Here is a 15,492-nt window from a genome sequence, read left to right as displayed (position 1 = left end):
TAGCCTCTCCGATGAAGTGTGAGTAGTTTACTTCAGACCTTCGGGTCCATAGCTAGTAGCTAGATGGCTTCTTCTCTCTTTTTGGATCTCAATACAATGTTCTCCCCCTCTCTCGTGGAGATCTATTCGATGTAATCTTGTTTTTGCGGTGTGTTTGTTGAGATCGATGAATTGTGGGTTTATGATCCAACTTATCTATGGAAAATATTTGATTCTTCTCTGAATTCTTTTATATCTGATTGAGTTATCTTTGCAAGTCTCTTCGAATTATCCATTTGGTTTGGCCAACTAGATTGGTAGTTCTTGCAATGGGAGAAGTGCATAGCTTTGGGTTCAATCTTGCGGTGTCCTTACTCAGTGATAGAAAGAGTTGCAAGGCACGTATTGTATTGTTGCCATCGAGGATAACAAGATGGGGTATTTATCATATTGCATGAATTTATTCCTCTACATCATGTCATCTTGCTTAAGGCGTTACTCTGTTTTTAACTTAATACTCTAGATGCATGCTGGATAGCGGTCGATGAGTGGCGTAATAGTAGTAGATACAGAATCATTTTGATCTACTTGTCACGGACGTGATGCCTATATACATGATCATACCTAGATAACCTCATAACTATGCTCAATTCTATCAATTGCTCAACAGTAATTTGTTCACCCACCGTAGAATACTTATGCTCTTGAGAGAAGCCACTAGTGAAACCTATGGCCCCCGGGTCTATTCTCATCATATCAATCTCCATTACTTTATTTTACTTGTTTTGCCTTTACCTTTTTTACTTTGCATCTTTATATCAAAAATACCAAAAATATTATCTCTATCAGATCTCACTCTCGTAAGTGACCGTGAAGGGATTGACAACCCCTAAGCGTTGGTTGCGAGTTGCTATTGTTTTGTGCAGGTACGAGGGACTTGCGCGTGACCTCCTACTGGATTGATACCTTGGTTCTCAAAAACCGAGGGAAATACTTACGCTACTGTGCTGCATCACCCCCTCCTCTTCGGGGAAAACCAACACAAGCTCGAGACGTAGCAAGAAGGATTTCTGGCGCCGTTGTCGGGGAGGCTTACGCAAAAGTCAACATACCAAGTACCCATCACAATCCCTATCTCTCGCATTACATTATTTGCCATTTGCCTCTCGTTTTCCTCTCCCCCACTTCACCCTTGCCATTTTATTCGCCCTCTCTTTCCCAATCTCCTCCTCTCTTTCCCGTTTGCCTTCTTCCCGTATGTATCTTTGTTTGTGTTTCCGTGTGCCTTCTATATGCTTGCATCTTCGCTTGCTGAAAATCTATTGATATGGATCCACTTAAAGTGTTCTACTTGGATCATCTTTGATCCTTATGTGCTCGTGCTGAAACCCCAACTAGCCTAGTTGATGGGAAATCTTTAGATGAGCATTTTTATTTTGTGCGTCATCGTTTGTCTTAAAAGGGGAGACTCTTACGGTATCATATAAATAGGTTGCTATGCTATGCTTTGAATCTTTGTGAAATGTGTGATTTTACTTGTTGCTCTAAGAACCCTAAAAAACACCTTCCCTACCTATGTGAGTTCAATGATAATGAAATCTTATCTTCCTATGCAAAGGGTGTTTATAGTTACTATGATATCGAACAAATTGAAGAATTTGTCGTTTTTAAAGGTGCTCATGAAGTTGCTTCTTTGATTGAAAAGTATGATTTTACTCTCAACAAATCTGAAAATTTCATCATACTTAAGTGTTGCAATGAAAACCTTGCTCATAATGTCTATGTCCAAGAGTTTATTGAAAGAATGACCGTTGCTTTGGAAGAAAATAATGATCTACATGAATCTATAGATAATGATGATTCCGATGATTTGATTGAAATATCCCTTGATGAACATGATGCTTGCTATCCTTGTGGCCATGATGCCAATATTATGAAGAAGAATTTGCTATAGTTCCTTATGTTAAACATGAGATCGTTTCTATTGCACCCATACTTGATAGTTCCTTCGATAAAAAGCATGATTGCAATGATTTTACTATAAATCCTCTTGATGTCAATTATGCTAATAATATGCAAAACCCTAAGCTTGGGGATGCTAGTTTTGTTGTGTCCACTATTTGTGGCAATGATCATGATTGGGGTGATTTTTCTTATGATCTTGAAAATTTATTTAATCCCCATGAGGAATATGAGATTGATAATATTGTTTGCAATAATATTCAAAGTGGGTTTGGAGAGGTCATGACTTTAGTTAATGTTAATCCCACTATTTCGGAAGAGTGTCAACTTTGCATGCATGTGGATCATGTTGAAAATATTTTATGTGATAGCTATTTTGTTGAATTTGCTTATGATCCCACATGTAATTATTATGAGAGAGGAAAATATGGTCGTAGAAATTTTCATGATAATAAATTACCTCCCGTTATGTTGAGATTGCTATTGTTTCTTTCCGCCTCCTTGCATATGCTAGTTTTTGCTTGCCTTGATAATTTGTTTGCCTATAAGATGCCTATGCATAGGAAGTATGTTAGACTTAGATGTGTTTATCACGTGTTTTATGATGCTCTCTTTGTGCTTCAATTCTTGCCTTTCTTGTGAGCATCATTGAAATATCAATGCCTAGCTAGGGGCCTTAAACGATAGCGCTTGTTGGGAGGCAACCCAATTTTATTTTGTGTTTTTTGTTCTGTTTAGGAATAAATTATCCATATACCTTCTGTTTTGATGTGGTTTTGTGTTTTAATTAGTGTTTGTGCCAAGTAAGACCTATAGGATAACCTACAATGATAGTTGATTTGATTTTGCTGAAAAACAGAAACTTTGCGCGCACGAATTTAGTTATGTTAAATCATAGGAACGTGCTTTTGCGTTGATTCTTTTTGATGCTGATCAATAAACAAATTGTCCAGGGCTTCCTATTTTGGTAGAATTTTTAGAGTTCCATAAGTTTGCGTTAGTTACAGATTACTACAGACTGTTCTGTTTTTGACAGATTCTGTTTTGCGTGTGTTGTTTGCTTATTTTGATGAATCTATGGCTAGTAAAATAGTTTATGATCCATAGAGAAGTTGGAGTACAGTAGGTTTAACACCAATACAAATAAATAATGATTTCATTACAGTACCTTAAAGTTGTCTTTTGTTTTCTTTCTATAACAGAGCTCATGAGATTTCTGTTGAGTTTTGTGTTGTGAAGTTTTCAAGTTTTGGGTGAATTCTTTTGATGGATTATGGAACAAGGAGTGGCAAGAGCCTAAGCTTGGGGATTCCCATGGCACCCCCAAGATAATCCAAGGACACCAAAAAGTCAAAGCTTGGGGATGCCCCGGAAGGCATCCCCTCTTTCGTCCACTTCCATCGGTAATTTACTTGGAGCTATATTTTTATTCACCACATGATATGTGTTTTGCTTGGAGCGTCTTGTGTTATTTGAGTCTTTGCTTGTTAGTCTACCACAATCATCCTTGCTGTACACACCTTTTGAGAGAGCCATATATGATTTGAAACTTGTTAGAATACTCTATGTGCTTCACTTATATCTTTTGAGCTTGATAGTTTTGCTCACAGTGCTTCACTTATATCTTTTGAGCATGATAATTTTTGCTCTAGTGCTTCACTTAGATCTTCTAGAGCACGGTGGTGGATTTGTTTTAAAGAAACTTGATCTCTAATGCTTCACTTAGATTATTTTGAGAGTCATTAATAGCATGGTAATTTGCTTAATGTTAATATACTTGGTATTCAAGATATGTGAAACTTTCTTTTGAGTGCATTGAATACTAAGATAAGTTTGATGCTTGATAATTGTTTTGAGATATGAAGATGGTGATATTAGAGTAATGCTAGTTGAGTAGTTGTTAATTAAAAGAATACTTGTGTTGAAGTTTGTGATTCCCGTAGCATGCACGTATGGTGAACCGTTATGTGATGAGCTCGGAGCATGATTTATTTATTGATTGTCTTCCTTATGAGTGGCGGTCGGGGACGAGCGATGGTCTTTTCCTACCAATCTATCCTCCTAGGAGCATGCGCGTAATACTTTGCTTTGATAACTTCTAGATTTTTGCAATAAGTATATGAGTTCTTTATGACTAATGTTGAGTCCATGGATTATACGCACTTTTTCCCATCCTTCCACCATTGATAGCCTCTCTAATACCGCGCACCTTTCGCCGGTATCATACACCCACCATAAACCTTCCTCAAAACAGCCACCATACCTACCTATTATGGCATTTCCATAGCCATTCTGAGATATATTGCCATGCAACTTTCCACCGTTCCGTTTATTATGACACGCTCCATCCTTGTCATATTGCTTAGCATGATCATGTAGTTGACATCGTATTTGTGGCAAAGCCAACTTTCATAATTCTTTCATACATGTCACTCATGAATCATTGCATATCCCGGTACACCGCCGGAGGCATTCGTATAGAGTCATATTATGTTCTAAGTATCGAGTTGTAATTGTTGAGTCGTAAGAAAAATAAAAGTGTGATGGTCATCATTATTAGAGCATTGTCCCAAGTGTGGAAAGGATGATGGAGGGTATGATTCCCCCACAAGTCGGGATGAGACTCTGGACGAAAAAAAATAGAGAAAAAAGAGGCCATAGAAAAAAGAGAAAAGGCCCAAATAAAAAAAATGAGAGAAAAACAGAGAAGGGACAATGCTACTATACTTTTACCACACTTGTGCTTCAAAGTAGCACCATGATCTTCATGATAGAGAGTCTCCTATGTTGTCACATTCATATACTAGTGGGAATTTTTCATTATAGAACTTGGCTTGTATATTCCAATGATGGGCTTCCTCAAAACGCCCTAGGTCTTCGTGAGCAAGCGAGTTGGATGCACACCCACTTAGTTTCTTTTGTTGAGCTTTCATATACTTATAGCTCTAGTGCATCCGTTGCATGGGAATCTCTACTCACTCACATTGATATCTATTGATGGGCATCTCCATAGCCTGTTGATACGCCTAGTTGATGTGAGACTATCTTCCCTCTTTTTGTCTTCTCCACAACCACCACTCTATTCCACATATAGTGCTATATCCATGGCTCACGCTCATGTATTGCGTGAAGATTGAAAAAGTTTTGAAAATGTTAAAGTATGAAACAATTGCTTGGCTTGTCATCGGGGTTGTGCATGATTTAAATACTTTGTGTGGGGAAGATGGAGCATAACCAGACTATATGATTTTGTAGGGATAACTTTCTTTGGCCATGTTATTTTGAGAAGACATAATTACTTTGATTAGTATGCTTGAATTATTATTATTTTTTATGTCAATATGAACTTTTGTCTTGAATCTTTCGGATCTGAATATTCATACCATGATTAAGAAGATTTACATTGAAATTATGCCAAAGTATCACTCCGCATAAAAAATTCTCTTTTTATCATTTACCTACTCGAGGACGAGCAGGAATTAAGCTTGGGGATGCGTGATACGTCTCCAACGTATCTATAATTTTTGATTGCTCCATGCTACTTTATCTACTGTTTTGGACTATAATGGGCTTTATTTTCCACTTTTATATTATTTTTGGGACTAACCTATTAACCAGAGGCCCAACCCAGAATTGCTGTTTTTTGCCTTTTTCAGTATTTCAAAGAAACAGAATATCAAACGGAGTCCAAACGGAATGAAACTTTTGGGAACGTGATTTACTCATCGGATAAGATCCAGGAGACTTGGACCCTCGGTCAAGAAAGCCACGAGGCGGTCACGAGGGTGGAGGGCGCGCCCCTCCCCCCTGGGCGCTCCCCCTGCCTCGTGGGCCCCTCGGAGCTCCACCGACGTAATCCTTCCTCCTATATATACCTACGTACCCCCATTAGACCAAGGACGGAGCCAAAAACCTAATTCCACCGCCGCAACCTTCTGCATCCACGAGATCCCATCTTGGGGCCTATTCCGGAGCTCCGCCGGAGAGGGCATCCACCACGGAGGGCTTCTACATCAACACCATAGCCTCTCCAATGAAGTGTGAGTAGTTTACTTCAGACCTTCAGGTCCGTAGCTAGTAGCTAGATGGTTTCTTCTCTCTTTTTGGATCTCAATACAATGTTATCCCCCTCTCTCGTGGAGATCTATTCGATGTAATCTTATTTTTGCGGTGTGTTTGTTGAGACCGATGAATTGTGGGTTTATGATCGAACTTATCTATGGAAAATATTTGATTCTTCTCTGAATTCTTTTATGTATGATTGAGTTATCTTTGCAAGTCTCTTCGAATTATCCATTTGGTTTGGCCAACTAGATTGGTAGTTCTTGCAATGGGAGAAGTGCATAGCTTTGGGTTCAATCTTGTGGTGTCCTTACTCAGTGACAGAAAGAGTTGCAAGGCACGTATTGTATTGTTGCCATCGAGGATAACAAGATTGGGTATTCGTCGTATTGCATGAATTTAGTCCTCTACATCATGTCATCTTGCTTAAGGCGTTACTCTGTTTTTAACTTAATACTCTAGATGCATGCTGGATAGCGGTCGATGAGTGGAGTAATAGTAGTAGATGCAGAATCGTTTCGATCTACTTGTCACGAATGTGATGCCTATATACATGATCATACCTAGATAACCTCATAACTATGCTCAATTCTATCAATTGCTCAATAGTAATTTGTTCACCCACTGTAGAATACTTATGCTCTTGAGAGAAGCCACTAGTGAAACCTATGGCCCCCGGGTCTATTCTCATCATATCAATCTCCATTACTTTATTTTACTTGTTTTGCCTTTACCTTTTTACTTTGCATATTTATATCAAAAATACCAAAAATATTATCACTATCAGATCTCACTCTCGTAAGTGACTGTGAAGGGATTGACAACCCCTAAGCATTGGTTGCGAGTTGCTATTGTTTTGTGTAGGTAAGAGGGACTTGCGCGTGACCTCCTACTGGATTGATACCTTGGTTCTCAAAAACTGAGGGAAATACTTACGCTACTGTGCTACATCACCCCCTCCTCTTCGGGGAAAACCAACGCAAGCTCGAGACGTAGCATTGGACTTAGCCATTTCGAAGGGCAGAAAAATGTCATTTTTCCAAAGTGCTCAAAATGAAGTTCTAAGACCAGAAATGGATCGACGTCAATCATACAAATCAAACGAGCCCAAGATCGTCAAATGCCGAGTTCGTATGAAGATTTGACGGTCGTTTTACCGGAGGAGGACGTATCAAAAGACGACGTTCCGAACGACCGCACGTGTTGTTTGAGCGATAGTTTGATGTTTAGGTGGCTCCGGAAGTTGCCCTTTTAGAGGGGATTCTTCCCCAATTTAGTCCTGTTCGATCCCACGGGATCCTTGGCTCGTAAAGAAGAGATTCTGATAGGAGTTGGCTCATTGTGAGCCATTGGATGGAGCCCATCAAGAGAGGAGGCTAGGGAGACTCCATATATATCATCTACAACCCTAATCGCTTTCTCCATCTTCCACAACACATCTCATTCATCCACATCCCATCTCCATTCCTACTCCACACCAGAGAAGAAGGGACAACAAACAAGGGAATAAGGAGGAGGCTCCACAACCATGAGCATCGGCCCATGCCCTCGCGCCAGTGCCACCACCATAGGTGTGTTGGGGAATGTTGCATGGAAAACAAAAATATTTCTATGCACACGCAAGATCTATCCATGGAGATGCATAGCTACGAGAGGGGGAGAGCATCTACATACCCTTGTAGATCGCTAAGCGGAAGCGTTTATCAACGCGGTTGATGTAGTCGTACTCTTCGCGACCCGATCATGATCCAACCTATTGAGTATATGTGTTGTGCATATTGTATATTGGGCCCACCTCCTAATTTTTCTTGTATAGTTGAGGTCGTGGTCCACCATTGTACATCATATATATGTGCGATTGCACCTCAGTAATACATCGTGCAATTCCAACAACATGCATGGTATCAGTTTTTTAGGTTACCGCCTCCTTTGCGCCGCCGCCGCCCCAACCACCGCCGCCGCACCGCGCCTTCTCATCGCGATCGCCACCACCGCTACCTTCTCCCCCCACCGGGCTACTCCCTCCTGCTGCTCTCGCCGCCACCGCCTTCTGCCGTCACCGCGACACCCGCAGCCGCCTAACCCTAGCGCCGCCACCGCCATCCACACTCACCGCCACCGCTTCCCTTAGCCACCGCTGCAACCCAGCCCCACACTGTGGCTGCACCTCTCCCTAGCCGCCGCCAACAAACCCTAACCCAAGCCCTAGCCGCACCACCATGCCACCGCCATGTCATTCGTCACCTCGACCGGCTCCTATAACCCCTCCAACCCGTTTCGCCAACGCCAACCCTCCCGACGTCACCGACATCCGCAACCTCAACATCTACGAGCGGGTTCCGGTTCGTCTCTCCCAGACGGACTCCTCATACTACGCGTGGAAGACGTACTTCTCCCTCGTGTTCTGGGAGTACCACCTCCTCGACCATGTGGACGGCTCGGTCGACTCCAGCCTCGTGCCTGAGTTCCATGACTGGTCCACCATCGACGCCATGCTCATCCGGTGGTTCTTCCTCACCATCTCGCCGGACCTGTTTCAGACAGTCGTGCAAGATGGTGATGACACCCACGCCGTGTGGACCAAGCTGAACAGGCTCTTCACCGACAATCGTCTTCAACGTCGCGTTTTTTTGTAGCAAGAGTTTTTTGGATGCCACCAAGACAACTCCTTCGTCGACGACTATTGTCAAGACTCTCGCTGACGAGCTCCAGGATATTAGCGCAAAGATTGACGATGATCTCCTGCTTAGCACGCTCACTGTCGGCCTCGACGAGGACTTCGGCAATGCCGCGGCGAACCTCACCCTCATCCCCGAGTTCTCCTTCGCCAAGTTCCTTGCTTACCTTCGGCTGGAGGAGCGGCGAATGAAGCAGGTCAAGGCACGGGCCATCCACACTACCCTCGCCGCCGGCACCACCCGCGGCAGGCCACCACCGCAACCAGCCGCCCCAGCTGCGCCTCCACAGCAGCGCCACCCGGTGCCCTACCCGCAGCCACAGCACCCCGCCCCTCCCGCGCCACTCACCGATCGGTGCCGCAGAGGCAGGCACAGAGGCCAGCAGCAGCCATAGGCCGCGGGCCCTCCTCGTCAGCTACAGCAGGCCCAGGCACCTCCTCCGTGGGACGGCGGGTACAACCCATGCACCGGTGTCATTCATGCGCACACCATGCTAGTCCCATGGGCACCTACGTCTAGGATTACCTATTACTCCATATCATGCTAGTGTGCTAGGACTTGCTGGCATCCATCGAGGCAGCATGATTTTCTTGCACCCTTACAAATTATAATTTTGATGTTTCTGTCGGGTACTTATTGTAGTCTTGCTTTCACAGGTTATGGAGACCTTGAACATGATCAGGAAACACATCAGCACAACAAAGTAAAATTCTGGGGTAAGTCTTGATAATTAGTCGATCTCTGTTTGACGTTGACCAAAACAATTTGCTAAAAGCATGAATTCATATAACATGGATGTTAATAGAAATTCCAATCAAAATTTTCTGGTTTGTTTCTTCATTAATGAAAGCACAAGTGCTCCCTAGGTGGTTTTGGTAATTAATGTCAACATATCTCTTGTTGGACTAACACTTCTATCTAGCATGTTTCAGATAAGTTCAACAATGGAGTGGCATGGACTAAAGGATGTGGGAACTCCTTCAAGATGCTAAGGACAAAGGATTGGCTCAAGCTTCAAGCTCAAGGCTCTTGATTTTACATTTTAGTGATCCAAGATCACATTGAGTCTACAGGAAAAGCCAATACTATCAAGAAGGGATGAGGTGTTGCTTAATGAGTTTCTTGCTCCACAGTGCTTAGTGATATGCTCCGAAACCCTCAACAACTTACCCACTTCCACACATATGTCCTAAAACCTAAAGTCAAACTCGGCCCCATTGATTCTTTCTATCCGGCGCCACCGAGTTTGAATGTCATAGCCACTGCCACAAACCCTAGGCAAATCGGTCTCACCGATAGGGATCTCGGTCTCACCGAGATGGGATTGTAATCTCTCTGTATATGCCCATTATCAAAATCGGTCTCACCGAGTTTGAGCAATCGGTACTACCGAGATTACAATGCAAACTTCCTGGTTGACTCATTACCAAAATTGATCCCACCGAGTTTGTGTAATCGGTCAAACCGAGTTTGCCTGACCAACACTCTGGAAAGCTTATTACCAAAATCGGTCTCACCGAGTTTGTGTAATCGGTCTTACCGAGATTACGTTATGCCCTAACCCTAACCGAATCGGTCCTACCGAGTTGCATATCGGTCCCACCGAAAAACCTAACGGTCACATTATTTGCTAAATCGGTCTGACCGAGTTCAACGATTCGGTACCACCGAGTTTGGTAGATTGTGTGTAACGGTTAGATTTTGTGTGGAGGCTATATATACCCCTCCACCTCCTCTTCATTCGTGGAGAGAGCCATCAGACTAAACCTACACTTCCAGCATACATTTTCTGAGAGAGAACTACCTACTCATGTGTTGAGGACAAGATATTCCACTCCTACCATATGAATCTTGATCTGTAGCCTTCCCCAAGTTGTTTCCACTCAAATCTTCTTTCCACCAAATCCAAAACCTATGAGAGAGAGTTGAGTGTTGGGAGACTATCATTTGAAGCACAAGAGCAAGGAGTTCATCATCAACACACCATTTGTTACTTCTTGAAGAGTGGTGTCTCCTAGATTGGCTAGGTGTCACTTGGGAGCCTCCGACAAGATTGTGGAGTTGAACCAAGGAGTTTGTAAGGGCAAGGAGATCTCCTACTTCGTGAAGATCAACCGCTAGTGAGGCAAGTCCTTCGTGGGCGACAGCCATGGTGGGATAGACAAGGTTGCTTCTTCGTGGACCCTTCGTGGGTGGAGCCCTCCGTGGACTCGCGTAACCGTTTCCCTTCATGGGTTGAAGTCTCCATCAACGTGGATGTACGATAGCACCACCTATCGGAACCACGCCAAAAACATCCATGTCTCCAATTGCGTTTGAATCCTCCAAACCCTTCCCTTTACATTCTTGCAAGTTGCATGCTTTACTTTCCGCTGCTCATATACTCTTTGCATGCTTGGTTGATATGTATTGTGAATGTTAAACTTGTGCCTAAACTCCACTTAAACTTAAGGAAACTTATAAACTGCAACTTTGGTACTAAGTGTCTAATCACCCCCCCTCTAGACACCTCTTCTCAAGGTCCTACAAGTGGTATCAGAGCATTGGTCTCCATTGTCTTGGTTTAATCACCACTGGAGGAAGATGGATGAGTCTACTTTGGGGAGTCTTAGACATAGAGTGCCTATTCTTGATGGAGAGTATTTTCATGAGTGGAAAAATGAGATGCTTGTAATTTTCAATCAATATCATTTGAACAAGTACATTGCTAGCCCTTGTGCACCTCATGTTGATCCTTTGCATCCTACCCATGATGAGTCAATTGACTTGATTAGGAATCTTAGAACTGCCGAACTTATCATTAGAGGATTGCCTAGAAACTTGATTGGATGTTTTCCTACTCTTAAGTGTGCCTACACTATATGGAAATTTCTTGAGGAACGCTTTCCAAATTATTCCTTGAAAAATCTTGATGAAATTCTTCATAAGTCTATTGCCTTGAGTAAAATGAATACTAGTGATCCTATGTTTGGTGATCGACTATTTGAGCTTACTAACCTTATGCGTGCCAAAGGAGATGTTGGAATTATTAGTGATATTATTTACGAAGCTATAAAAATTCATAAGCAAGATCATTGTCAAACTCACTCTAACGAATCACCCTCTCTAGGATTTGATCCACCACATGACGATGTTGAACATGGATACTATGATGAGGATGATGATAGTGACTTCGATCTTGATGATGCAATGCGACACTTTGGTCTTATGGCAAATCTTCGGGGATATATGTCAGGAGGAAAGGAATGCGTTCTTGATAGTGGATGTACCGATCACATGACCGGAGATAAAGACATGTTTCGTGAGCTTGCTGATAATGATAGTCCTCGAAAGTATGTCACTTTCGGTGACAACTCAAAGGGTAAGGTGGTTGGCCTCGGTAAGGTGGCCATATCACATGATAGCTCCATACAAAATGTCATGCTCGTTGAATCTCTTGGATACAACTTACTTTCAGTTTCTAGACTTGCTGATTTCGGTTTCAATGTCCTATTTACTGAAGTAGATTGCCAAGTGTTTCGTTGAGATAATCATAAAATGGTCTTTATCGGTGTGCGTAGAGGTGATCTATACATTGTTGATTTCACTAAAAAGGCTCAACCTAAAACTTGCTTCATTGCTAAATCCTCAAAAGGTTGGTTATGGCATAGATGACTAGGTCATGTTGGTATGTGAAACCTTGACAAGCTTATTAAGGGAAATCATATCCTTGGAGTTAATGATGTCATATTTGATAAGGATAGACTTTGCAGCGCTTGTCAGGCAGGTAAACAGGTTGGAGGAAGGCATCCCGTGAAGAACATCATGACCACAAGGAGGCCACTCGAGCTACTTCACATGGATCTTTTTGGTCCCAACTCTTACAAGAGTCTCGGTGGAAATTCTTTTGGTCTAGTTATAGTTGATGATTTTTCAAGATTTACGTGGGTGTTCTTTCTTGATGATAAATCGCAGGTCCAAAAGATCTTCAAAAACTTCGCTAGGAAGACCCAAAATCAATTTGAAGTGAAGATCAAGAAGGTTCGCAGCGACAACGGAATGGAGTTCAAGAATGCAAATGTGGACACCTTTCTTGATGAAGAAGGGATTTCACGCGAGTTCTTGGCTACGTACACACCTCAACAAAACGGATTTGTTGAGAGGAAGAACCGGACGCTCATCAAAATGGTGAGAACGATGCTTGATGAGTACAAGACACCGAAGCACTTTTGGGCAGAAGCGGTTGAGATAGCTTGTCATGCAACAAATCGCTTGTATCTTCACAAGCTACTCGGCAAGACGGCATACAAGCTCCTCACTGGTAACAAACCCCAAGTTGGATACTTTTGAGTATTCGGCTCAAAGTGCTACATTCTTGATAAGCATCGTCGTTCTAAATTTGCTCCTAAACTCATGAAGGTTTCCTACTAGGTTATGGCTCAAACTCTCACACTTACTGTGTCTACAACAATTTCACCCGAACGGTTGAAGAGACGGTAGATGTGAAGTTTGATGAATCTAACGGCTCGCAAGTAGAGCAATTGCCAATTGATGTAGGAGACAAAGATCCTTCGGAAGCAATCCAAGACTTGTCTATTGGCAAGGTTCGTCCAACGAAGGTGAAGGAGAGTACCTCGTCCGTCCAAGTGGAAGCTTCTACTTCACGACAAGGTGAACCAAGAGTTGATACGGAAGCATCCACAAGTGGGACACACCAAGATGAAGAAAACGAGGAAGTGCATCAAGATGAACGTCAACAACCTCCTTCTCCACCACGACAAGAGAACGACAACGCCAACAATGAAGAAGGCCAAGAAGAAGAACATGATGATGAAGATGTTCAACGAAGACCCAAGCAAAAGCTTTCACGAGTTCGAGCAAGAATTGCTAAAGATCAACCCGTCGAGCAAATCTACAATGACATTCAAACCGGGAGAATCACTCGCTCTAAAACTCGTTTAGCTAACTTTTGTGAAAACTATTCTTTCATCTCTAGCATTGAACCTATGAAGGTCGAAGAAGCATTGGAAGATTTGGATTGGATAAATGCTATGCATGAAGAGCTACATAACTTTGAGAGGAACCAAGTTTGGACATTGGTTGAGAAGCCCGACAACAACCACAACGTCATCGGTACCAAATGGGTATTTTGCAACAAGCAAGATGAAGATGGACAAGTAGTTCGCAACAAAGCACGTCTCGTCGCCCAAGGCTACACACAAGTCGAAGGTATGGACTATGGTGAGACTTACGCTCCCGTTGCTAGACTTGAGTCCATTCGCATCTTACTTGCCTATGCTAATCATCATGTTATCACCTTGTACCAAATGGACATTAAAAGTGCTTTTCTAAATGGTGAAATAGAGGAGGAAGTTTATGTTAAGCAACCTCCCGGCTTTGTCAATCCTAAGAAACCCAATCATGTTTACAAACTTCACAAAGCTCTTTATGGTCTTAAACAAGCTCCGTGAGCGTAGTATAAATACTTGACCAAGTTCCTTATTGAAAAAGGCTTTGAAATTGGGAAAATTGATTCTACTCTTTTTACTAAAAGGGTTAATGGAGAACTATTTGTGTGCCAAATCTATGTTGATGATATTATATTTGGTTCAACTAACCCTCATTTTAGTGAAAAGTTTGGGAATCTAGTGTCGGAGAAGTTTGAGATGTCTATGATGAGTGAACTCAAATTCTTTCTTGGGTTGCAAATCAAGCAAAGTAAGGAAGGTACCTTTGTTTCTCAAATGAAGTACACCAAGGACTTATTCAAGAAGATCAATATGCAAGAATTCAAAGGTATGTCTACACCCATGCCTACTAGTGGACATCTTGACTTGACCAAAGATAGTGAACCGGTTGATCACAAGGTTTATCGCTCTATGATTGGTTCATTGTTATATCTATGTGCTTCACGTCCCGATATCATGCTAAGTGTGTGCATGTGTGCACGATATCAAGCTGCTCCTAAGGAATGTCATCTTAAGGCCATGAAAAGGATAGTGAGATACTTAATCCATACACCAAATTTTGGCATTTGGTATCCTAAGAGGGCCTCTTTCGATCTTGTTGGCTATTCCAACTCGGACTATGCCGGAGACAAGGTTGATAGAAAGTCCACTTCGGGTACTAGTCAATTTCTTGGTAGATCTCTTGTGTCTTGGTCCTCCAAGAAACAAAACTCGGTATCCTTATCCACCGCCAAAGCGAAATACATTGACGCTGGTTCATGTTGTGCTCAATTACTTTGGATGACCCAAACTCTTAAAGATTATGGGATATATGTGAGACATGTTCCATTGCTTTGTGACAATGAAAGTGCTATCAAAATTGGTCATAATCCCGTGCAACATTCTCGAACTAAGCATATTGAAGTTCGTCATCATTTTATTCGAGATCATGTTGCTAAGGGTGACATTGATCTTAAGCATGTTCGCACCGAAAAGCAATTAGCGGATATATTCACTAAACCTCTTGATGAGAAAGTGTTTTGCAGGTTAAGAGGAGAATTGAACATCATTGATGCTTCAAACTTGGAGTAGAAACTCCATTGGATACATGCAAGACATGAGCTTATGACTACTCCTTGATATTTCTCTCATGATGAAAATCTTATGTCTTGGATATATTTGCATCTTGCATGTTATCTAACCCATGTAGGTACTTGGTGGAATCAAACTCCATGAGATTGTAATATACTCACATCTTGAGCAATCTCTACATCAGCAAGTCTCTACACTATGGTGGATGAAGACAAGGAAGCACGAAACCATTCAAACATATCCTTTGACAATTTCTATGTTGAGCTTTATGATTGTCATTTTGGATACACAAG

This window comes from Triticum aestivum, chromosome 3B (genome assembly GCF_018294505.1).
Source record: "Triticum aestivum cultivar Chinese Spring chromosome 3B, IWGSC CS RefSeq v2.1, whole genome shotgun sequence".
NCBI lineage: Eukaryota > Viridiplantae > Streptophyta > Magnoliopsida > Poales > Poaceae > Triticum > Triticum aestivum.
The sequence above is the reverse complement of the archived record's forward strand: the minus strand, read 5'-3'. Positions refer to the sequence as shown.